Source organism: Eubalaena glacialis, chromosome 5, assembly GCF_028564815.1.
Source record: "Eubalaena glacialis isolate mEubGla1 chromosome 5, mEubGla1.1.hap2.+ XY, whole genome shotgun sequence".
Classification (NCBI taxonomy): Eukaryota; Metazoa; Chordata; class Mammalia; order Artiodactyla; family Balaenidae; genus Eubalaena; species Eubalaena glacialis.
The window spans coordinates 67,784,408-67,806,650 of NC_083720.1; the positions used below are offsets into that span (position 1 = coordinate 67,784,408).

Consider the following 22,243-nt stretch of genomic DNA (forward strand, 5'->3'; position numbering starts at 1 on the left):
GCCTAAGTGTGCAAACACACTTACTGCTAAACCCACTCACATGTTCCTGGACTGACCCATTTCCTGTGTCTAGAGCACGCAATGGCTAGATCAGAGGATTTAATGCTCCCAGCATGCTTTGGAGCATTTCTTGTATTCTTAATTAGATTTTTTTTAGCAGAGTCTGTCAATCTGTGGCTATAAACAGCGCCTTCTGGGTTTCTGATGACATGATGAAAATATAAATGGATTCTGCAGATTGCATTTTATTATCCTCAACATTAAACACTCAGAGCTAGTGCTGGAGAGGATCATGGTCTGATAATGTTGATTAAATAACCTCAGGCCTGGACTTCTGTGCTGTTTCTTTGCCAACCCAAACTGAATAGATGTAAGGAGCTATTGTTATTAAAGAGAGTGTATCTACGTAATTGTCATTAGAATACGTGCCTTCAGAGGGCAGTGGGTGGGGCAATGAAGCCCTGGCCTGGGTGAAGGGAGGTCTGGTTTTAGTCTCATCCTTGCTGATAGCTAGCTTATGACATTGAGCAAGTCACTTAATTTGCAGGACATTATTTTCTCTCATCTGTAAAATGAAGAGGTTGTGGATAAAACTTGGACTTATTCTGGTGTAGTGAGAAGGGACATGGGATTGATCTATAAAAAGATTTCTGGGTCCTGTGTGGGAGATGCTTGTAGAGGGCCAGAGAGGAAGCAGGGTGACCACGAAGGTGGCTGGTGTAGTTTTTTTGCTGAGAGGCGATGGAGGCTTGGACTAGTGTGTAGTGTAGAGACAGAGGGTAAAGGACAGATCTAAAGTACATTTTGGAGAGCGGAACATTGCTCTTTTTGATGGTTTGAATGTGTCTGTATGTTCTTGGTGACGGGAGATGGTGGTGCCATTCATTGATATGGAGGAGACCAGAGGTGGAACAGGTTAGATCGGAGGACAGATGTCACAGATTTTGTTTTGATCTTGTTAAGTGTGAAATATTTATTAGGTACCCAAGTGGAGATGTTGAGTAAGAAATTGGATATTTGATTCCGGACTTCAGGGGAGAAGGGTCAATGCCACATATAAAAATGTGTGAGTTATCATATGCAAGATGTTTAAAGGCAAGATATTTAAACTCATAAAAATGAATGAGTTATCAGAGTGAGGTACCTAAAGACCTGGAACTACCCAGGGAAAGGGAGAGTGTGGCTATACAGAGAACAAAGGAAAAGTGAAGAAAGGAGAAAAAGAACCATGTTTTACACCTAGGAAATGAATGAGGTAGAATTACCTAAGGCAACAGAGAAAGGAGTATTTATTGAATGAGGTAGAAGGAAAATCAGGAGTGTCTGGTAGTGGGGAAGCCTAGGAGGGGCAAGCGATCTAAAAAGGAAGGAGTGATTGACTATCATGCTGCTGAGACCTTGATTCAGATTAGATGAGACAATGTCTGTTGGATCAGACAGTATGGCAAAATTAGAATTTAAGAGGAGAACCAGTAAAGCATGGCATCATTTAAGATCAGGGAGGAAAGATCTGCAAAGAGTATTGGAAAGAGAGAAATTAAGAATGAGATCTATGGCAATTCTAGTATTGTTGCCAATATTGACAATGAAGTTTATTGAGCTCTTACTATGGATTAGGAACTATGGGAAGGGTTTGACATACACTAATTAATTTACTCGTATGCAATTCATTTACTATTGATGCATTTAGAGTAGGTACAATTTATCACTTTGTAAGTAGGGAAGCTGAAGGTTGGTAGAAGTTCATTAATCTGCTTATGATTTAGCTTGTGCTGGTGGGGCTCAGAGTCATATTTGCAGGTCTCAACTCTTAACCCTTTAAGAATTTTCAGCGAATTAAAAGAGGACAGGCGGCTGAGCTATGATGATAAGAGTAATGGGTACCCGATACTTGTATATGGGGATTGGACTGTGAAAGGAAGGAGAAAAACAGGATTGTGGTTGAAGGAGCTGGATTCAATGAATTAGCGTTTTTAGGAAAGGAGGGAAATCATTATGCTATCAGCAGAGAGATGAAGGATGCTATGGACCTAGAGGTAAGGTTGAGATAAAGGTAGTACCTGGGTATGGGAAGGGATGGGATTCCAAGCTTTGATAGAGGAAATAGAAAGTGCATTTCTTTCTTTTGAGCTGACAGGAAAAGATGAAAAGATATGTGTAGATATGGTCTATAAAGGGATGTGAGTGGGGCTAGGGGCAGTGGTCCTAAAGGAAAGTCTGGCCAGATGGTCTTGATCTCACTGTGATTCCAAAAGCAAGGTCATTGGCTATAAAATGTTGGTGGCAGAGTCCACAAGGAAGTCATGCTTGGACTATCTCTTTAGGAATGGGGAATTAGTGGGAAATGGGGAGAACGATTGCCAAAGAACCTTTCCCTTGCCCCATCTTCTGGGATGTCTCTGTTGTTTCAGGTTCAAGTACAACCCATAGTTCTGACATACAGGTCCTTTATCATGTGGGCTATGCCTACGGTGGCGCCTTATCTCCTACCACTCTCCCCTCCCCACCTGCCTCCCCCTGTTCTCACCCTTAGGACTTTTCCTCTTTGCTCAAATAAACCTTTTTATAGGTCTTTGTGTTTGCCTGGGGTGCACTACTTCATCTCCTTCCTTTGAGGAATCCTTTCTTTTCCTTCAGGACTAACTCAAATGTCAGCCCCTCAAAGGCTTTCCTTGACTATCTCAGACAGAGAGAGTTCATTTCTTTGCTCAGATGCTGCACAGAATCATGTGTATGTAGGAGTGTGAACTCTGCAGTCTTACTACCTGAGGTTAAATCTTGGCTCTGCTATTTACTAGTTTTGTGTCCTTGGGCAAGTTACTTAGTCTCTCTGCGTCTAGGTTTCTTTGACTTTAAAGTGGAAATAATAATAATCAGACCCACCTCATAGGGCTGTTATGAGGATTAAATAAATTCATATGTGGCAAACATTTAGAACAGAGAAAGCATAAGGAAATTGCTATATGAATGTGAACTATTCAGCTATCTCTTTAGTTGTGCAATTTGTGTTGATTGCTTGCTCCGTGCTCTTGCCCATAATTCTCTTCCAACACCAACTACTGTTTTGTAATGTTTTATCTTTCCCCCTGGCTCGTGGGTCCTTACTGGGTAGGGTCCAGATCTTGTTATTTTGATCTCACTCACACCTCTTATACTGCCTGGCCAGAAGTAGGTATTTGGTAGACGGTAGACGATTATTGGTTGATTGCTAATTCTGACTTAGATGAGTATGACTTGAGATGGTTTGCAAAGAGTTTCCATAGAATTTTTTTTTTAATTTTTTCATTTAATTTAATTTATTTTTTTACACAGCAGGTCCTTATTAGTCATCCATTTTATACACATCAGTGTATACATGTCAATCCCAATCTCCCAATTCATCACACCACCACCTCCACCCTGCCGCTTTCCCTCCTTGGTGTCCATACATTTGTTCTCTACATCTGTGTCTCAATTTCTGCCCTGCAAACCGGTTCATCTGTACTATTTTTCTAGGTTCCACATATATGCGTTAATATACAATATTTATTTTTCTCTTTCTGACTTACTTCACTCTGTATGACAGTCTCTAGATCCATCCATGTCTCAACAAATGACACAATTTCGTTCCTTTTTATGGCTGAGTAATATTCCATTGTATATATGTACCACATCTTCTTTATCCATTCGTCTGTCAATGGGCATTTAGGTTGCCTCCATGACCTGGCTATTGTAAATAGTGCTGCAATGAACATTGGGGTGCATGTGTCTTTTTGAATTATGGTTTTCTCTGGGTATATGCCCAGTAGTGGGATTGCTGGATCATATGGTAATTCTATTTTTAGTTTTTTAAGGAACCTCCATATTGTTCCGCATAGTGGCTGTATCAATTTGCATTCCCACCAACAGTGCAAGAGGGTTCCCTTTTCTCCACACCCTCTCCAGCATTTATTGTTTGCAGATTTTCTGATGATGCCCATTCTAACTGGTGTGAGGTGATACCTCATTGTAGTTTTGATTTGCATTTCTCTAATAATTAGTGATGTTGAGCAGCTTGTCATGTGCTTCTTGGCCATCTGTATGTCTTCTTTGGAGAAATGTCTATTTAGGTCTTCTGCCCATTTTTGGATTGGGTTGTTTGTTTTTTTAATATTGAGCTGCATGAGCTGTTTATATATTTTGGAGATTAATACTTTGTCCGTTGATTCGTTGGCAAATATTTTCTCCCATTCTGAGGGTTGTCTTTTCGTCTTGTTTATGGTTTCCTTTGCTGTGCAAAAGCTTTTAAGTTTCATTAGGTCCCATTTGTTTATTTTTGTTTTTATTTCCATTACTCTAGGAGGTGGATCAAAAAAGATCTTGCTGTGATTTATGTCAAAGGGTGTTCTTCCTATGTTTTCATCTAAGAGTTTCATAGTGTCCGGTCTTACATTTAGGTCTCTAATCCATTTTGAGTTTATTTTTGTGTATGGTGTTAGCGAGTGTTCTAATTTCATTCTTTTACATGTAGCTGTCCAGTTTTCCCAGCACCACTTATTGAAGAGACTGTCTTTTCTCCATTGTATATCCTGGCCTCCTTTGTCATAGATTAGTTGACCATAGGTGCGTGGGTTTATCTCTGGGTTTTCTATCTTGTTCCCCTGATCTATGTTTCTGTTTTTGTGCCAGTACCATATTGTCTTGATTACTGTAGCTTTGTAGTATAGTCTGAAGTCAGGGAGTCTGATTCCTCCAGCTCCATTTTTTTCCCTCAAGACTGCTTTGGCTATTCGGGGTCTTTTGTGTCTCCATACAAATTTTAAGATTTTTTGTTCCAGTTCTGTAAAAAATGCCATTGGTGATTTGATAGGGATTGCATTGAATCTGTAGATTGCTTTGGGTAGTATAGTCATTTTCACAATATTGATTCTTCCAATCCAAGAGCACGGTATATCTCTCCATCTGTTGGTATCATCTTTAATTTCTTTCATCAGTGTCTTATAGTTTTCTGCATATAGGTGTTTTGTCTCCCTAGGTAGGTTTATTCCTAGGTATTTTATTCTTTTTGTATCAGTGGAGTGTTTCCTTAATTTCTCTTTCAGATTTTTCATCGTTAGTGTATAGGAATGCAAGAGATTTCTGTGCATTAATTTTTTATCCTGCTACTTTACCAAATTCATTGATTAGCTCTAGTAGTTTTCTGGTGGCATCTTTAGGATTCTCTATGTATAGTATCATGTCATCTGCAAACAGTGACAGTTTTAATTCTTCTTTTCCAATTTGTATTCCTTTTATTTCTTTTTCTTCTTCAACTGCCGTGGCTAGGACTTCCAAAACTATGTTGAATAATAGTGGTGAGAGTGGACATTCTTGTCTTGTTCCTGATCTTAGAGGAAATGCTTTCAGTTTTTCACCATTGAGAATGACGTTTGCTGTGGGTTTGTCGTATATGGCCTTTATTATGTTGAGGTATGTTCCCTCTATGCCCACTTTCTGGAGAGTTTTTATCATAAATCGGTGTTGAATTTTGTCAAAAGCTTTTTCTGCATCTATTGAGATGATCATATGGTTTTTATTCTTCAATTTGTTAATATGGTTTATCACATTGATTGATTTACGTATACTGAAGAATCCTTGCATCCCTGGGATAAATTCTACTTGATCATGGTGTATGATCCTTTTAATGTGTTGTTGGATTCTGTTTGCTAGTATTTTGTTGAGGATTTTTGCATCTACATTCATCAGTGATATTGGTCTGTAATTTTCTTTTTTTGTAGTATCTTTGTCTGGTTTTGGTATCAGGGTGATTGTGGCCTCACAGAATGAGTTCGGGAGTGTTCCTTCCTCTGCAATTTTTTGGAAGAGTTTGAGAAAGATGGGTGTTAGCTCTTCTCTAAATGTTTGATAGAATTCACCTGTGAAGCCATCTGGTCCTGGACTTTTGTTTGTTGGAAGATTTTTAATCACAGTTTCAATTTCATTACTTGTGATTGGTCTGTTCATATTTTCTATTTCTTCCAGGTTCAGTCTTGGAAGGTTATACCTTTCTAAGAATTTGTCCATTTCTCCCAGGTTGTCCATTTTATTGGCATAGAGTTGCTTATAGTAGTCTCTTAGGATGCTTTGTATTTCTGCGGTGTCTGTTGTAACTTCTCCTTTGTCATTTCTAATTTTATTGGTTTGAGTCATCTCCCTCTTTTTCTTGATGACTCTGGCTAATGGCTTATCAATTTTGTTTATCTTCTCAAAGAACCAGCTTTTAGTTTTATTGATCTTTGCTATTGTTTTCTTTGTTTCTATTTTATTTATATCCGCTCTGATCTTTATGATTTCTTTCCTTCTGCTAACTTTAAGTTTCGTTTGTTCTTCTTTCTCTAGTTCCTTTAGGTGTAAGGTTAGATTGTTTATTTGAGATTTTTCTTGTTTCTTGAGGTAGGCTTGTATAGCTATAAACTTCCGTCTTAAAACTGCTTTTGCTGCATCCCATAGGTTTTGGATCATCGTGTTTTCATTGTCATTTGTCTCTAGGTATTTTTTGATTTCCTCTTTGATTTCTTCAGTGATCTCTTGGTTATTTAGTAATGTATTGTTTAGCCTCCATGTGTTTGTGTTTTTTGTGTTTTTTTCCCTGTAATTCATTTCTAATTTCATAGCGTTTTGGTCAGAAAAGATGCTTGATATGATTTCAATTTTCTTAAATTTACTGTGGCTTTATTTGTGACCCAAGATGTGATCTATCCTGGAGAATGTTCCGTGTGCACTTGAGAAGAAAGTGTAATCTGCTGTTTCTGGATGGAATGTCCTATAAATATCAATTCAATCTATCTGGTCTATTGTGTCATTTAAAACTTCTGTTTCCTTATTTATTTTCATTTTGGATGATCTCTCCATTGGTGTAAGTGAGGTGTTAAAGTCCCCCACTATTATTGTGTTACTGTCGATTTCCTCTTTTATAGCTGTTAGCAGTTGCCTTATGTATTGAGGTGCTCCTATGTTGGGTGCATATATATTTACAATTGTTATATCTTCTTCTTGGATTGATCCCTTGATCATTATGTAGTGTCCTTCTTTGTCTCTTGTAACATTCTTTATTTTAAAGTCTATTTTATCTGATATGAGTATTGCTACTCCAGCTTTCTTTTGATTTCCATTTGCATGGAATATCTTTTTCTATCCCCTCACTTTCAGTCTGTATGTGTCCCTCGGTCTGAAGTGGGTCTCTTGTAGACAGCATATATATGGGTCTTGTTTTTGTATCCATTCAGCAAGCCTGTGTCTTTTGGTTGGAGCATTTAATCCATTCACATTTAAGGTAATTATCGATATGTATGTTCCTATGACCATTTTCTTAATTGTTTTGGGTTTGTTTTTGTAGGTCCTTTTCTTCTCTTGTGTTTCCCACTTAGAGAAGTTCCTTTAGCATTTGCTGTAGAGCTGGTTTGGTGGTGCTGAATTCTCTTAGCTTTTGCTTGTCTGTAAAGCTTTTGATTTCTCCATCGAATCTGAATGAGATCCTTGTTGGGTACAGTAATCTTGGTTGTAGGTTCTTCCCTTTCATCACTTTAAGTATATCATGCCACTCCCTTCCGGCTTGTAGAGTTTCTGCTGAGAAATCAGCTGTTAACTTTATTGGAGTTCCCTTGTATGTTATTTGTCATTTTTCCTTTGCTGCTTTCAGTAATTTTTCTTTGTCTTTAATTTTTGCCAGTTTGATTACTATGTGTCTCGGCATGTTTCTCCTTGGGTGTATCCTGTATGGGACTCTCTGCGCTTCCTGGACTTGGGTGGCTATTTCCTTTCCCATGTTAGGGAAGTTTTCGACTATAATCTCTTCAAAGATTTTCTCGGGTCCTTTCTCTCTCTCTTCTCCTTCTGGGACCCCTATAATGCGAATGTTGTTGCATTTAATGTTGTCCCAGAGGTCTCTTAGGCTGTCTTCATTTCTTTTCATTCTTTTTTCTTTATTCTGTTCCACAGCAGTGAATTCCACCATTCTGTCTTCCAGGTCACTTATCCGTTCTTCTGCCTCAGTTATTCTGCTATTGATTCCTTCTAGTGTAGTTTTCATTTCAGTTAGTGTATTGTTCATCTCTGTTTGTTTGTTCTTTAATTCTTCTAGGTCTTTGTTAAGCACTTCTTGCATCTTCTCGATCTTTGCCTCCACTCTTTTTCCGAGGTCCTGGATCATCTTCACTATCATTATTCTGAATTCTTTTTCTGGAAGGTTGCCTATCTCCACTTCATTTAGTTGTTTTACTGGGGTTTTATCTTGTTCCTTCATCTGGTACATAGCCCTCTGCCTTTTCATCTTGTCTGTCTTTCTGTGAATGTGGTTTTTGTCCCACAGGCTGCAGGATTGTAGTTCTTCTTGCTTCTGCTGTCTGCCCTCTGGTGTGTTTGTTTTTTTAAACTATTATCCTTTATGCCTGCACAGTCCAAAGCCCATCTCTGGACCCAGGTTGGAGTTGTAACAGCCTGTGCTGGCAATGGATTGGATCCTGTGGCTAATGAGCTGGCGGAAAACCGAGAAAACAGCTTTCTGGGCCAGTTGGGAAGTTCTGAATGCTGGGAAGTCCAAGATGAAGATGCCAGCTGATTGGTCTCTAGCGAGAGCACCCTTCCTAGCTTGCAGACAGCTGCCTCCTTGCTGTGTTCTTCTCCATAGAATTTTGATTTGATTTTTCTAGCAGCCCTATTAAGGAGACAGAAATAGCAGTGGATTTATTTCTCAATAAATGTGAAAAATAAGAGCAATTCTCTTCTGCTTTGTTTTACAATTTAGGTTTAAAAAGAAATACTTCTTTTGTTAAATAAGTCAAATATTATCAGAAGAGAAGTGAGCATAATGAACTAGAAATAATTTTCTCTGGTGAATTAAAGAGGTGTGATTTTCATTGACTGTTGGTAGGAGGAAATCAAACCTTCTAAAAAGTGTACCTGTTTTTGTACAACAATTTAGGGAAAATGTCCATGTCTTTCAAAGATTAAGTCAAAATCTAGTAAATTTTGTATTTTTTCTATTTCTTGAATGCAGGGACCATTGTTTTGCCAGCCAATAGAATCACTTCTTAAGATCATTATAATAGGATTTCCAACATTTATTTTTTAATTTTTTTGAATTGTAACTTAAAATATATATATATATTTATTTATTTTGGCTGTGCCAGGTCTTAGTTGTGGCATGCAGGATCTTCGTTGTGGCATGTGGGATCTTTAGTTGTGGCATGCAGACTTCCTAGTTGCGGCATGCATGTGTGATCTAATTCCCCAACCAGGGATTGAACCCAGGCCCTCTGCATTGGGAGCACAGAGTCCTACCCACTGGACCACCAGGGAAGTTCCTCCAACATTTATTTAAAATCCCTTCGGACCTGCAGTTTATTAGTGGACTGCAGTTTGTCCTCCAGATTGTTTTCAAGAAACAACTGAAGATAAATGAAAATATTTCTGAAATACAATTTGTATAAATGGTAATGATCAGGCTGAAAGACTGATTCTTGGCAGTCTTTGTTCATGGCAACTATTTAGTAATGATGGTAACAAAGTAATTAACAGAATGAGGCATTAAGACATACAGTGTCAGTGTGTTACATTATAAACACATTGTAAAAATGTTACCATAAAATTGTGTGGTTTTCTTTATTAGACTGGTTTTTTAAAAAGTTCTCCATATTTCAGTTATCTGAATGTTCTAGAGCAGTGCCATTGACATGGACAAACTCAGAGACATAATTACCTTTTAGTTCTATGGGAAGGAAATCGAGTCCAGATGAGCTTATTACTCAATAATTACTTGCATAAAATAGTGTGATGATACATCATGATGTCCTCTTGCTTCTGCTTTTGGTTTGATTGCTAAGGTAGAAGGAAGCTTTTCCTTTTAAACCATCGAGGTTTTGGTAAATTACCTATTTATAGACTATTTTAATCTTACACAGGATGTTCCTGCAACAAATATTTTGGTTAGTAATGAAAGTGAATTAATCCTAAACCATAAAGTAGGAAACAAAATCTGACATTGGACTCTTCTGAAAGGCATATAGGGCATAGTTGGTGACATAATTGCCACCGTAAGTACTGAGGATCACCATGAATGGGGGAGAGGTATGCAAGTTCGTTATGTTTACCCTTAAAATCATGGTGGTGTCCAACAGTTTTGTCCATACTCCTCTAGTAGGGTTTTTTTCCTTGTTTGTTTTTATGTTGAATACCTTCAGAGAACTGTAAAAATTTTGGCTTTTACTGTGAGTGAGATGGGGAAGTATTGGAGTGGGTTTGAGTGGAGTACTTGACAGGATTACCCTGGCTGCTGGGTTGAGAATAGATGGAAGGAGGCAAGGGTGGAAGCAGTGAGCCAGTTAGGAGACTCTTATCTAGGTGTAAGATGATGATGGCTCGGAGTAAGGTGGTAGAGTGGAGGCCACAAGAAGTGGTTGGATTCTGGCTAAATTCTGAAGGGTGAATCAACAGGATTTGTTGGTGGATATGATTGGGTATGAAAGAGTGGGGTCAAGTATAACTAAGCTGAACAGCTGCAAGGGTAGAGTTGCTAGGACTAATTGATCGGATGGATGAGGACCAGCAAGGTATGCAGAGCAGGATTTGGGGGAATGATAAATTGCTCTTGACATTTCATGCTGCTCTTCCCCTGTTAGCCCCTGAATGCTTCTGAACCTGGGCTCTCTCCCCACCCACCCCACATCCCAGATCTCCATCAGAGATCCTCTTTAAGGCTCTATTAATCTTCCCATCCTATTCTGTGTCCTTGGAGAGTGATCACGAGCTGATGGCTTGGTCAGTGCCTTGTCTGGAAGGTTACTGAGTCCTCCATCAGTTGGGGCCCAGGTGGGAAAGTTAGTGAAGAGTTTGGCAGTCACTTTTCATTTCCCCTGCTCATGGTCTGTTGGTAATGGCGGTTGATTCTTGGCAGCTGGTTTTTTGGTTTGTTTTTTGTTTTTATAGTAATGGCTTATGCTGTTACAAAGGAAACAGTAATTAGCAGTCTTTATAGTTAAACTGTACAACGTGTGACACTGTAAATACATCATAAAGATGTTGCTGAGAGGGGTCATTGAGACAAGTCATCCAAAATCCTGATTCTAACGGAGGGTCCAACCTTTCTAGACTGAACTGCTGGCTTAGTTTAGTATGCAAGGTCAGGGCTTTGTAAAATTTACTTTGCATATGAATCACATGGGATCTTTTTTAAACACTTGTTCTGATTACGTAGGTCTTGGGGAAGGTGGGAGGACTGAGTCTGTATATCTAACGTTAATTCCAGGTGAAGATGCTGCTGCGGCTGCAGCTGGTGCTGGTCTAAGGACCAGACTGTTCAGTGGCTCAGTCCTTGTTGAATTTCTGGAGTCTATTCAGCTGTTGACCCTCCTAACAAAGGTCCAGGTGCCTCTACACTAAGTAACCTGGGCTTGGAAGAACGGGTGGCACTTGGATCAGTGGAGAGCCGTGTGAAAGCTATGCTGGGACCTGATGGACACAGAAGAGTGGGGAAGGAGGCAGATGAGGAGGAACAGAGGTGGAAATGAGCACCTTCCTCCAAATGCGTGGTGCCTGCTCCCACCTCCACAATTAGGAGTCTAGGAAACTGAATTTAATCAGACTACATCTTGATTAGCAGGCTGACTTTGGACTATTAAATCGACTCTACTTGAAATTTTTTAGTGGCCATGCATCACATGCAAGATAATTTTAAATAGTACATGGGAATTTTAGGTGGTTCATGGGCCACCAATATTTTCTTAAAATCTCAATAGTTCTGTTACCTTCTATTTATGGTAGGAGCTTAGATATCTGCTTTCCTCCCATCTGTGAGCTTTCTGCATGCAGTGGCCATGTCTCATTTGTGTTTCTATCTCAGCCCTGCTTATCATCTTCGCCCAGTAGATGGAGAGGGACCTGGCTTAACTTAGCCAGAAATTCTGTAATAAATGTAGCTAAACGAGCTTGGGTTCTCAATGTTAGCACCATCTGCACTAGAATATAATACTTTTAACAAAAATGTAAAGATCTGAAAAAAATGTTTTTAAAACTTTCTAATCACTTCTCACTGAATGGAGGTTAGTTTTATAGAGAATATTAGTAACGTTTTGAGAATATAAATCAGGACTAATACATTCACGAAAGAAAATGCTATGCTGTTCTAAGTCTGTGGTTAAAACTTTAGCTTTATAAAGACTTTCTTTAATTCCTTTCTTAATTTTTTATTTTGCGGAAAAAGCTAGATATTTGCAAACTGTAAGGAACTACGTTTTATCTATTTTCTCACCTTTTCTCAGATAAGAATGAGAGGATATTAACAAAGGAATTTTTTTGAGGTGGTATATTATATTGGCTTGTGGATTGCCTTTCTAGTAGGAGTGGTAATGAGGATGTCTTATAATAGAACTTGAACTCTGATTTACAAGGAAGAGTTGGGACTGCTTAGTTTCCTTGGGCTGCTCTTTAAAAAAAAAGAAAAAGAAAAAACCTTGTTTGGTTTTTCTGATGATTAAAGTAATATGTATTAACTGGAGAAAGTTTTAGGAAAAGAGGGAAACTTTAAAAGAAGAAAATAAAGATCACATCTGATTCCCACCATTAAGAGATAAGGTGTTTGCATATTTCCTCTGTGTGTGTGTATATGTGTGTTATCTGTTTTATAATGTCTTTCGTTTTGGAATCACAGTAATGCTGCCCTAATAAAATGAACTGGGAAGTATTCTTTCCTCTTCAATTGTCTGGAAGAGTTTGTGTAGAATTGCATTACTTCTTTCTTAAATATTTGCTGTAATTCACCAGGTAAGCCTTCTGGGCCTGGCGTCTTCTTTTGGGAAGGTTATCTATTTCTTTGTTGAGTGAACTATGGATGCTTGTGTCAAAAATTTTATTCAATTCATCTAAGTTGGTGAACTTATTGTCACAGATTTATTTATATTTCTTTGCTATCCTTTTAATGTCTGTAGAATCTGTAATGATATCATGTCATTCCTTATGTTGGTAATTTGTGTCTTTCTTTTTTGGCTAAAAACCAAAGGTTATCAAATTTATTAGCTAAAGGTTTATCAATTTTGTTGATTTCAAATAAAGAGTTTTTTAAACATCTTTATTGGAGTATAAATGCTTTACAATGTTGTGTTAGTTTCTGCTGTATAACAAAGTGAATCAGCTATATGTATATATATATCCCCATATCCCCTCCCTCTTGTGTCTCCCTCCCACCCTCCCTTTCCCACCCCTCTAAGTGGTCACAAAGCACTGAGCTGATCTCCCTGTGCTATGTAGCTGCTTCCCACTAGCTATCTATTTTACATTTGGTAGTGTATGTATGTCAATGCTACTCTCTCATTTTGTCTCAGCTTACGCTTCGCCCTCCCCGTGTCCTCAAGTCCATTCTCTACATCTACGTCTTTATTCCTGTCCTGCCGCTAGGTTCATCAGAACAATTTTTTTTTTTAGATCCATATATATGTGTTAGCATACGGTATTTGTTTTTCTCTTTCTGACTTACTTCACTCGGTATGACAGACTCTAGGTCCATCCACCTCACTACAAATAAGTCAATTTTGTTTCTTTTTATGGCTGAGTAATATTCCATGTATACATGTGCCACATCTTCTTTATCCATTTATCAGTAGATGGACACTTAGGTTGCTTCCATGTCCTGGCTATTGTAAATAGTGCTGCAATGAACGTTGTGGTACATGACTCTTTTTGAATTATGGTTTTCTCTGGGTATATGCCCAGTAGTGGGATTGCTGGGTCATATGGTAGTTCTATTTTTAGTCTTTTAAGGAACCTCCATACTATTCTCCGTAGTGGCTATATCAATTTACATTCCCACGAACAGTGCAAGAGGGTTCCCTTTTCTCCACACCCTCTCCAGCATTTATTGTTGGTAGATTTTTTGATGATGGCCATTCTGACTGGTGTGAGGTGATACCTCATTGTACTTTTGGTTTGCATTTCCCTACTAATTAGTGATGTTGAGCATCCTTTCATGTATTTGTCAGCAATCTGTGTATCTTCTCTGGAGAAATGTCTATTTAGGTCTTCTGCCCATTTTTGGATGGGGTTGTTTGTTTTTGTGATGTTGAGCTGCATGAGCTGCTTATACATCTTGGAGATTAATCCTTTGTCAGTTGCTTCGTTTGCAAATATTTTCTCCCATTCTGAGGGTTGTCTTTTCATCTTGTTTATGTTTTCCTTTGCTGTGCAAAAGCTTTTAAGTTTCATTAGGTCCCATTTGTTTATTTTTGTTTTAATTTCTATTTCTCTAGGAGGTGGGTCAAAAAGGATCTTGCTGTGATTTATGTCATAGAGTGTTCTGCCTATGTTTTCCTCTAAGAGTTTTATAGTGTCTGGCCTTACATTTAGGTCTTTTATCCATTTTGAGTTTATTTTTGTGTATGGGGTTAGGAAGTGTTCTAATTTCATACTTTCACACGTAGCTGTCCAGTTTTCCCAGCACCATTTATTGAAGAGACTGTCTTTTCTCCATTGTATATTCCTGCCTCCTTTATGAAAGATAAGGTGACCATATGTGAATGGGTTTATCTCTGGGCTTTCTATCCTGTTCCGTTGATCTATATTTCTGTTTTTGTGCCAGTACCATACTGTCTTGATTACTGTAGCTTTGTAGTATAGTCTGAAGTCAGGGAGCCTGATTCCTCCAGCTCCATTTTTCTTTCTTAACATTGCTTTGGCTATTCGGGGTCTTTTGTGTTTCCATACAAATTGTACAATTTTTAGTTCTAGTTCTATGAAAAATGCCACTGGTAGTTTGATAGGGATTACATTGAATCTGTAGATTGCTTTGGGTAGTATAGTCATTTTCACAATGTTGATTCTTCCAATCCAAGAACATGGTATATCTCTCCATCTGTTTGTAACATCTTTAATTTCTTTCATCAGTGTCTTATAGTTTTCTGCATACAGGTCTTTTGTCTACTCAGGTAGGCTTATTCCTAGGTATTTTATTCTTTGTGTTGCAGTGATAAATGGGAGTGTTTCCTTAATTTCTCTTTCAGATTTTTCATCATTAGTGTATAGGAATGCAAGAGATTTCTGTGCATTAATTTTGTATCCTGCTACTTTACCAAATTCATTGATTAGCTCTAGTAGTTTTCTGGTAGTATCTTTAGGATTCTCTATGTATAGTATCATGCCATCTGCAAACAGTGACAGTTTTACTTCTTCTTTTCCAATTTGGATTCCTTTTATTTCTTTTTCTTCTCTGATTGCCATGGCTAAAACTTCCAAAACTATGTTGAATAATAGTGGTGACAGTGGGCAACCTTCTCTTGTTCCTGATCTTAGTGGAAATGGTTTCAGTTTTTCACCACTGAGAATGATGTAGGCTGTGGGTTTGTCATATATGGCCTTTATTATGTTGAGGTAAGTTCCCTCTATGCCTACTTTCTGGAGGGTTTTTATCATAAATGGGTGTTGAATTTTGTCAAAAGCTTTTTCTGCATCTATTGAGATGATCGTATGGTTTTTCTCCTTCAATTTGTTAATATGGCTTATCACATTGATTGATATGCGTATATTAAAGAATCCTTGCACTTCTGGATAAACCCCAGTTGATCATGGTGTATGATCCTTTTCATATGCAGTTGGATTCTGTTTGCTAGTATTTTGTTGAGGATTTTTGCATCTCTGTTCATCAGTGATATTGGCCTGTAGTTTTCTTTTTTTGTGACATCTTTGTCTGGTTTTGGTATATGGTGGCCTCATAGAATCAGTTTAGGAGTGTTCCTCCCTCTGCTATATTTTGGAAGAGTTTGAGAAGGATGGGTGTTAGCTCTTCTCTAAATGTTTGATAGAATTCATCTGTGAAGCCATCTAGTCCTGGGCTTTTGTTTGTTGGAAGATTTTTAATCACAGTTTCAATTTCAGTGCTTGTGATTGGTCTGGTTATACTTTCTATTTCTTCATGGTTCTGTCTTGGAATGTTGTGCTTTTCTAAGAATCTGTCCATTTCTTCCAGGTTGTCCATTTTATTGGCATATAGTTGCTCATAGTAATCTCTCATGATCCTTTGTATTTATTCAGTGTCAGTTTTTACTTCTTTTTCATTTCTAATTCTGTTGATTTGAGTCTTCTCCCTTTTTTTCTTGATCAGTCTGGCTAATGGTTTATCAATTTTGTTTATCTTCTCAAAGAACCAGCTTTTAGTTTTATTGTTCTTTGCTATTGTTTCCTTCATTTATTTTTCATTTATTTCTGATCTGATCTTTATGATTTCTTTCCTTCTGCTAACTTTCGGGTTTTTTGGTTCTTCTTTCTCTAATTGCTTTAGGTGTAAGTTTGGGTTGTTTATTTGAGATTTTTCTTGTTTCTTGAGGTAGGATTGTATTGCTGTAAACTTCCCTTTTAGAACTGCTTTTGCTGCATCCCATAGGTTTTGGATCGTCATGTTTTCATTGTCATTTGTCTCTAGGTATTTTTTGATTCCCTCTTTGATTTCTTCAGTGATCTCTTGGTTATTCAGTAGCGTATTGTTTAGCCTGCATGTGTTTGTATTTTTTACAGTATTTTTTTCCTGTAATTGATATCTAGTCTCATAGCGTTGTGGTCGGAAAAGATACTTGATACGATTTCAATTTTCTTAAATTTACCAAGGCTTGATTTGTGACCCAAGATACGATCTATCCTGGAGAATGTTCCATGAGCACTTCAGAAGAAAGTGTATTCTGTTGTTTTTGGATGGAATGTCCTATAAATATCAATTAAGTCCATCCTGTGTAATGTGTCATTTAAAGCTTGTGTTTCCTTATTTATTTTCATTTTGGATGATCTGTCCATAGGTGAAAGTGGGGTGTTAAAGTCCCCTACTATGATTGTGTTACTGTCGATTTCCCCTTTTATGGCTGTTATCATTTGCCTTATGTATTGAGGTGCTCCTATGTTGGGTGCATAAATATTTACAATTATTATATCTTCTTCTTGGATTGATCCCTTGATCATTATGTAGTGTCCTTCTTTGTCTCTTGTAATAGTCTTTATTTTAAAGTCTATTTTGTGTGATATGAGAATTGCTACTCCAGCTTTCTTTTGATTTCCATTTGCATGGAATATCTTTTTCCATCCCCTCACTTTCAGTCTGTATGTGTCCCTAGGTCTGAAGTGGGTCTCTTGTAGACAGCATATATATGGGTCTTGTTTTTGTATCTATTCAGCCAGTCTGTGTCTTTTGATTGGAGCATTTAATCCATTTACATTTAAGGTAGTCATCGATATGTATGCTCCTATTACCATTTTCTTAATTGTTTTGGTTTTGGTATTGTAGGTCTTTTCTTTCTCTTGTGTTTCCTGCCTAGAGAAGTTCCTTTAGCATTTGTTGTAAAGCTGGTTTGGTGGTGCTGAATTCTCTTAGGTTTTGCTTGTCTGTAAAGGTTTTAATTTCTCTGTCGAATCTGAAAGAGATCCTTGCTGGGTAGAGTAATCTTGGTTGTAGGTTTTTCCCTTTCATCACTTTAAATATGTCCTACCACTCCCTTCTGGTTTGCAGAGTTTCTGCTGAAAGATCAGCTGTTAACCTTATGGGGATTCCCTTGTATGTTATTTGTTGCTTTTACCTTGCTGCTTTTAATATTTTTTCTTTGTATTTAATTTTTGATAGTATGATTAATATGTGTCTTGGGATGTTTCTCCTTGGATTTATCCTGTATGGGACTCTCTGTGCTTCCTGGACTTGATTGACTATTTCCTTTCCCATGTTAGGGAAGTTTTCACCTATAATCTCTTCAAATATTTTCTCAGTCCCTTTTTTTTTCAATTCTTCTTCTGGGACCCCTGTAATTTGAATGTTGGTGTGTTTAATGTTGTCCCAGAGGTCTCTGAGACTGTCCTCAACTCTTTTCATTCTTTTTTCTTTATCCTGCTCTGTGGTAGTTATTTCCACTATTTTATCTTCCAGGTCACTTATCTGTTCTTATGCCTCAGTTATTCTGCTATTGATTCCTTCTAGAGAATTTTTAATTTCATTTATTGTGTTGTTCATCATTGTTTGTTTGCTGTTTTGTTCTTCTAGGTCCTTGTTAAACGTTTCTTGTATTTTCTCCATTCTATTTCCAAGATTTTGGATTATCTTTACTATAATTACTCTGAATTCTTTTTCAGGTAGACTGCCTATTTCCTTTTCATTTGTTTGGTCTGGTGGATTTTTACCTTGCTCCTTCATCTGCTGCATTTCTCTGTCTTCTCATTTTGTTTAACTTACTGTGTGTGGCGTCTCCTTTTTGCAGGCTGCAGCTTCGTAGTTCCCGTTGTTTTTGGTGTCTGCCCCCAGTGGGTGAGGTTGGTTCAGTGGCTTGTGAGGGCTTCCTGGTGTAGGGGACTGGTGCCTGTGTTCTGGTAGGTGGGGCTGGATCTGGTCTTTCTGATGGACAGGACCACGTCTAGTGGTGTGTTTTGGGGTGTCTGTGAACTTAGTATGATTTTAGGCAGCCTCTCTGCTAATGGGTGGGGTTGTGTTCTTGCTAGATTTTTGGTGTGGGGTGTCCAGCACTGGAGCTTGCTGGCTGTTGGGTGGAGCTGGGTCTTAGTGTTGAGACAGAGATCTCTGGGAGAGCTCTCGCTGATTGATATTATGTGAGACCATGAGGTCTCTGGTGGTCCAATGTCCTGAACTCGGCTCTCCCACCTCAGAGGCTCAGGCCTGACACCAGGCTGGAGCACCAAGACCCTGTCAGCCACACGGCTCACAGGAGTTTTCACATCCCCCTGTAGTCAGAGCCAGGGATGGCCCAGGAGCAGTCCAGTTGGCTGGCATCTTCCCCCTGGGCCTCAGCACCTGGACTCTCTTGCTGACAACTCCACTCTTCCCAGGAACCAGAGGCCAGGTGGGCACCTGTGGACTCAACCAGAGCTGCTGGGGCTGGAAGGAAGATCCTACAGCCTTCACTATGGGAACTGGCCCAGGGGCTCCACAGAGACTCCAAGAAACCCTCCCTGGGTCCCCATCAGCTCCTCATCCCTCCAGCAAAGAGCCCTGGGATCCTCTTGACAACAACTGTTAACCACGGCCGAGAACTGCAGCAGTTTCTGATCCTAAATAGCTTTTGATTTCATTGATTTTTTTTCTCTGTCACTCTTTGGTTTTCTACTTGATTGATTTCAACTCTTATAATTTCTCCTTTTTTTCTGATGAATTTGGGCTTAATTTTCTTAAGGCGGGAGCAGAAATTATTGATATGAGATCTTTTTTCTGATATATAGGTGTTTTGTGCCATATATTTCCCCCATATACTGTTTTAGCATCTTTCCATACATTTTTTTTTTTTTTTCAGTTCTTAGTTCACAAGTTTATTATGAAAAACACTGCAGTGCTCTTGTGCAGTGACATCGTCTTACAGGAGGGAGGAAAAAAAAAACAGTTCTGTTCAAAACAACTCACCAGGATCTGACAGTAACAAAGAACAACATGAGGCTGAGATTTGAGAAGGGGAAATAAACTGAGTGCAGACAAATCATACAATTAAATTAAACAGTATCCCTGAAAATAAACAAAACGATTTCAAAACTCACAAGTAGAGGAGAGGCCTTGGTACTTAATTTTAAAAATGTTCATTAAGCTCCAATGATTGTTTGCTGCTATTCTTATCTACAGTCATGCTGAGTAAAGCTATAGCTAAATGGAAGTTAAACTGTATTTACGAGGTGTTAATGTTTACATCTTATTATCTGCAGTCTCTCAGAGAAAGCAAAGTAACTACAAATAGCGCTATGCCAGAAACTGGTTTCTTGACCAACAATGTCGCTTCAGCATGCAATGAACTGGTTCATTCTAAAGTGGTCATGGCTGTTGATGACAAGAGGCTTTGTATTTTTATATGGCACATCTTTTTGGTCCGTGTGAAAACAAGTTTTTTTGAATGTTAACTATTCTCTGACACTTTGTGGAGTTACTGTTGCTCTTCCCATTTCCATTAGGTCAAAATATGGTTCATGGCAATACTGTACAAGTTTAAAATTTCGTTACAGGAAGTAGTCTGGGGTACGACGAGTAACATGTGGCTTGCCTCTGCGAGGTGCTGGGTCAAACTGCAAGAAAGAGTATTTTAGAGTATCATCAAGTTCCATGATTGCAGCTTGGTTACCACAACGATAACAATAGTTTGGAGCACTGAAAATCGTTACTACATTTCGGTCATGGCACCAGTTATATCCCTCCATCACCAGCTGATGAGCTCTAGACACCAACGTGAGGCCATTGGCATGATTAAATGTCTCAGAAATATCTTGCCCAAAGGTGTAACCAGCTCCTCGAGGAGATATACCCCAACCTCCACGGTCATCTGGATCTGACCATAGCAAGTCACACATTGGACCCTCATGGGAAACTTCTAGTAGGCGATCAAGTGCTCTGATGTGATCCAGTGTATCTATAGATGGTGAGAGGCCGCCACGTAGACAGAAGATCTGCCCATCCACCAAGGCAGTGAGAGGAAGATAGTCAAAAAGATCTGTAAAATATTTCCAAACATTTGCATTTCCATACTTCCGTAAACACTCATCATAGAAACCATATACTTGTGTGATCTGTCTGCTCTCATGATTTCCTCGAAGAATGGTGATGCGTTCACGGTAACGAACCTTAAGAGCTACAAGCAGAGTAACTGTTTCAACTGAATAATATCCTCTGTCAACATAATCTCCCATAAACAAGTAATTTGTATCTGGTGATTTGCCACCAATTCTAAACAGTTCCATGAGATCATGAAATTGCCCATGCACATCTCCACAGACAGTGACTGGACATCAAACTTCTTGCACATTGGATTCTTTTGTCAGGATTTCTTTAGCCTTCTCGCAGAGGCTCTTGACCTGGGACTCGGACAGCTGCTTGCACTCGTTCAGCTGCTCGACCCACTGGTCCAGCTCCTTGGTGAACACCTTCTCGTCCATGATGCCACCCGCGCTCCTCCCGCGCCGCCGCCCGCACACGGGCCACACGCACACGCCGCCGCCGGTTCCCGGGGTACTTGTGCGGGTACTGGCGGTTGCTCGGCGCTAGCGCTGGCCCGCTGGCTGGCCCCTCCGTGCTCGGCCACCGGCCGCGGCCGTCCTCCGCTCACTCTAGCCCCGGAGCTCTCCATACATTTTTATATTGCCATTTTCTTTCACTACGAAATACATTTCTTTTAATTTCTTCTTTGATCAATGGGTTGTTTAGAATTGTATTACTTGGGGTTAGGGATTTTTTTCATAGACATTTCTCTTGTTAATTTCTAATTTAATTCCGTTGTGGTCAGATAACATTCTTTTTATGTACTAAATTCTTTTAAGCTTGTGGGGACTAGTTTTCTGAACCAGAAATTGGTCTAATTTCAATAAATGTTCATTGTGAACTTAAGAAGAATAATGTTCATTCTGCTGTTGTAGAGTGGAATATTCTAGAAATGTCAATTAAGTCAATTTGGTTGATAGTGTTGTTCAAGCCTTCTTTATCCTTATTGATTTTCTATCTGCTTATTCTGTCAGTTATCAAAGAGAGATATTAAATCTCTGACTCTAGTTGTGAATTTGTCTATTTCTCCTTGCAGATCTATCTGATTTGGCTTATGTATCTTGAAGCTTTTTTAAAAAAAACAAACAAAAAAACAAATTAGGTGTAAAAGTGTCTAGAATTATTTTCCTGATAACCTAAACCCTTTGTTTTAAGATGACTTTCTCTGTCCCTGGTATTATTCTTTATTGTAGAAGTTAATACAACCACTTTAGCTTTCTTTTGATTAGTGTTAGCACGGTATATCTTATTCTATTCTATTTTTACCTATTCGTATCTTTGTATTTAAAGTGCATTGCTTGTAGGCATCATATAGTTGGGTCTTGCTTTTTTAATCCAATCTGATGATCTCTTTAGTTTAATTGGGGATGTTTACACCATTTATGTTTAATGCTCTGATTGACATGGTTAGGTTTAAGTCTATAATATTGCTATTTGCTTTCTATTTATTCCATCTATTCCATATTCCCTTTTACTTTTTTCTTTTTTATGGTTAGAGTATCTTTTTTATAATTCCATTTAATCTCCTTTCTTGGCTTATTAGCTGTATTTTAAATTTTTGCTATTTTAGAGGTTGCTTTAGGATTTATAGCATGCATATATACCTGGCATATTGTAGATGCTCAATAAATATTTACTGAATGAAAAAATGAATGCCCTGGTGCCCAGACCAAAGGGCTGCTGAGAGCCAGAGGCATCAAGAAAGGCCATCAGTACTGTGTTTTTATCAGACACAGCACAGTTCATTCTTTGCCAGCTTTTATTTTCCTTTTTCAC

At 38.5% G+C, this 22,243-nt stretch overlaps 1 protein-coding gene and 1 pseudogene across 8 annotated transcripts in view; one reads left to right on the forward strand and one right to left on the reverse strand.

The window, feature by feature from the left end:
* The window catches only part of LIMCH1 (LIM and calponin homology domains 1), a 350,076-nt gene that overhangs the window by 128,761 nt on the left and 199,072 nt on the right, over positions 1 to 22,243 (forward strand). The window lies entirely within an intron of this gene.
* On the reverse strand, positions 19,618 to 20,872 carry LOC133092112 (serine/threonine-protein phosphatase 2A catalytic subunit alpha isoform-like; annotated as a pseudogene).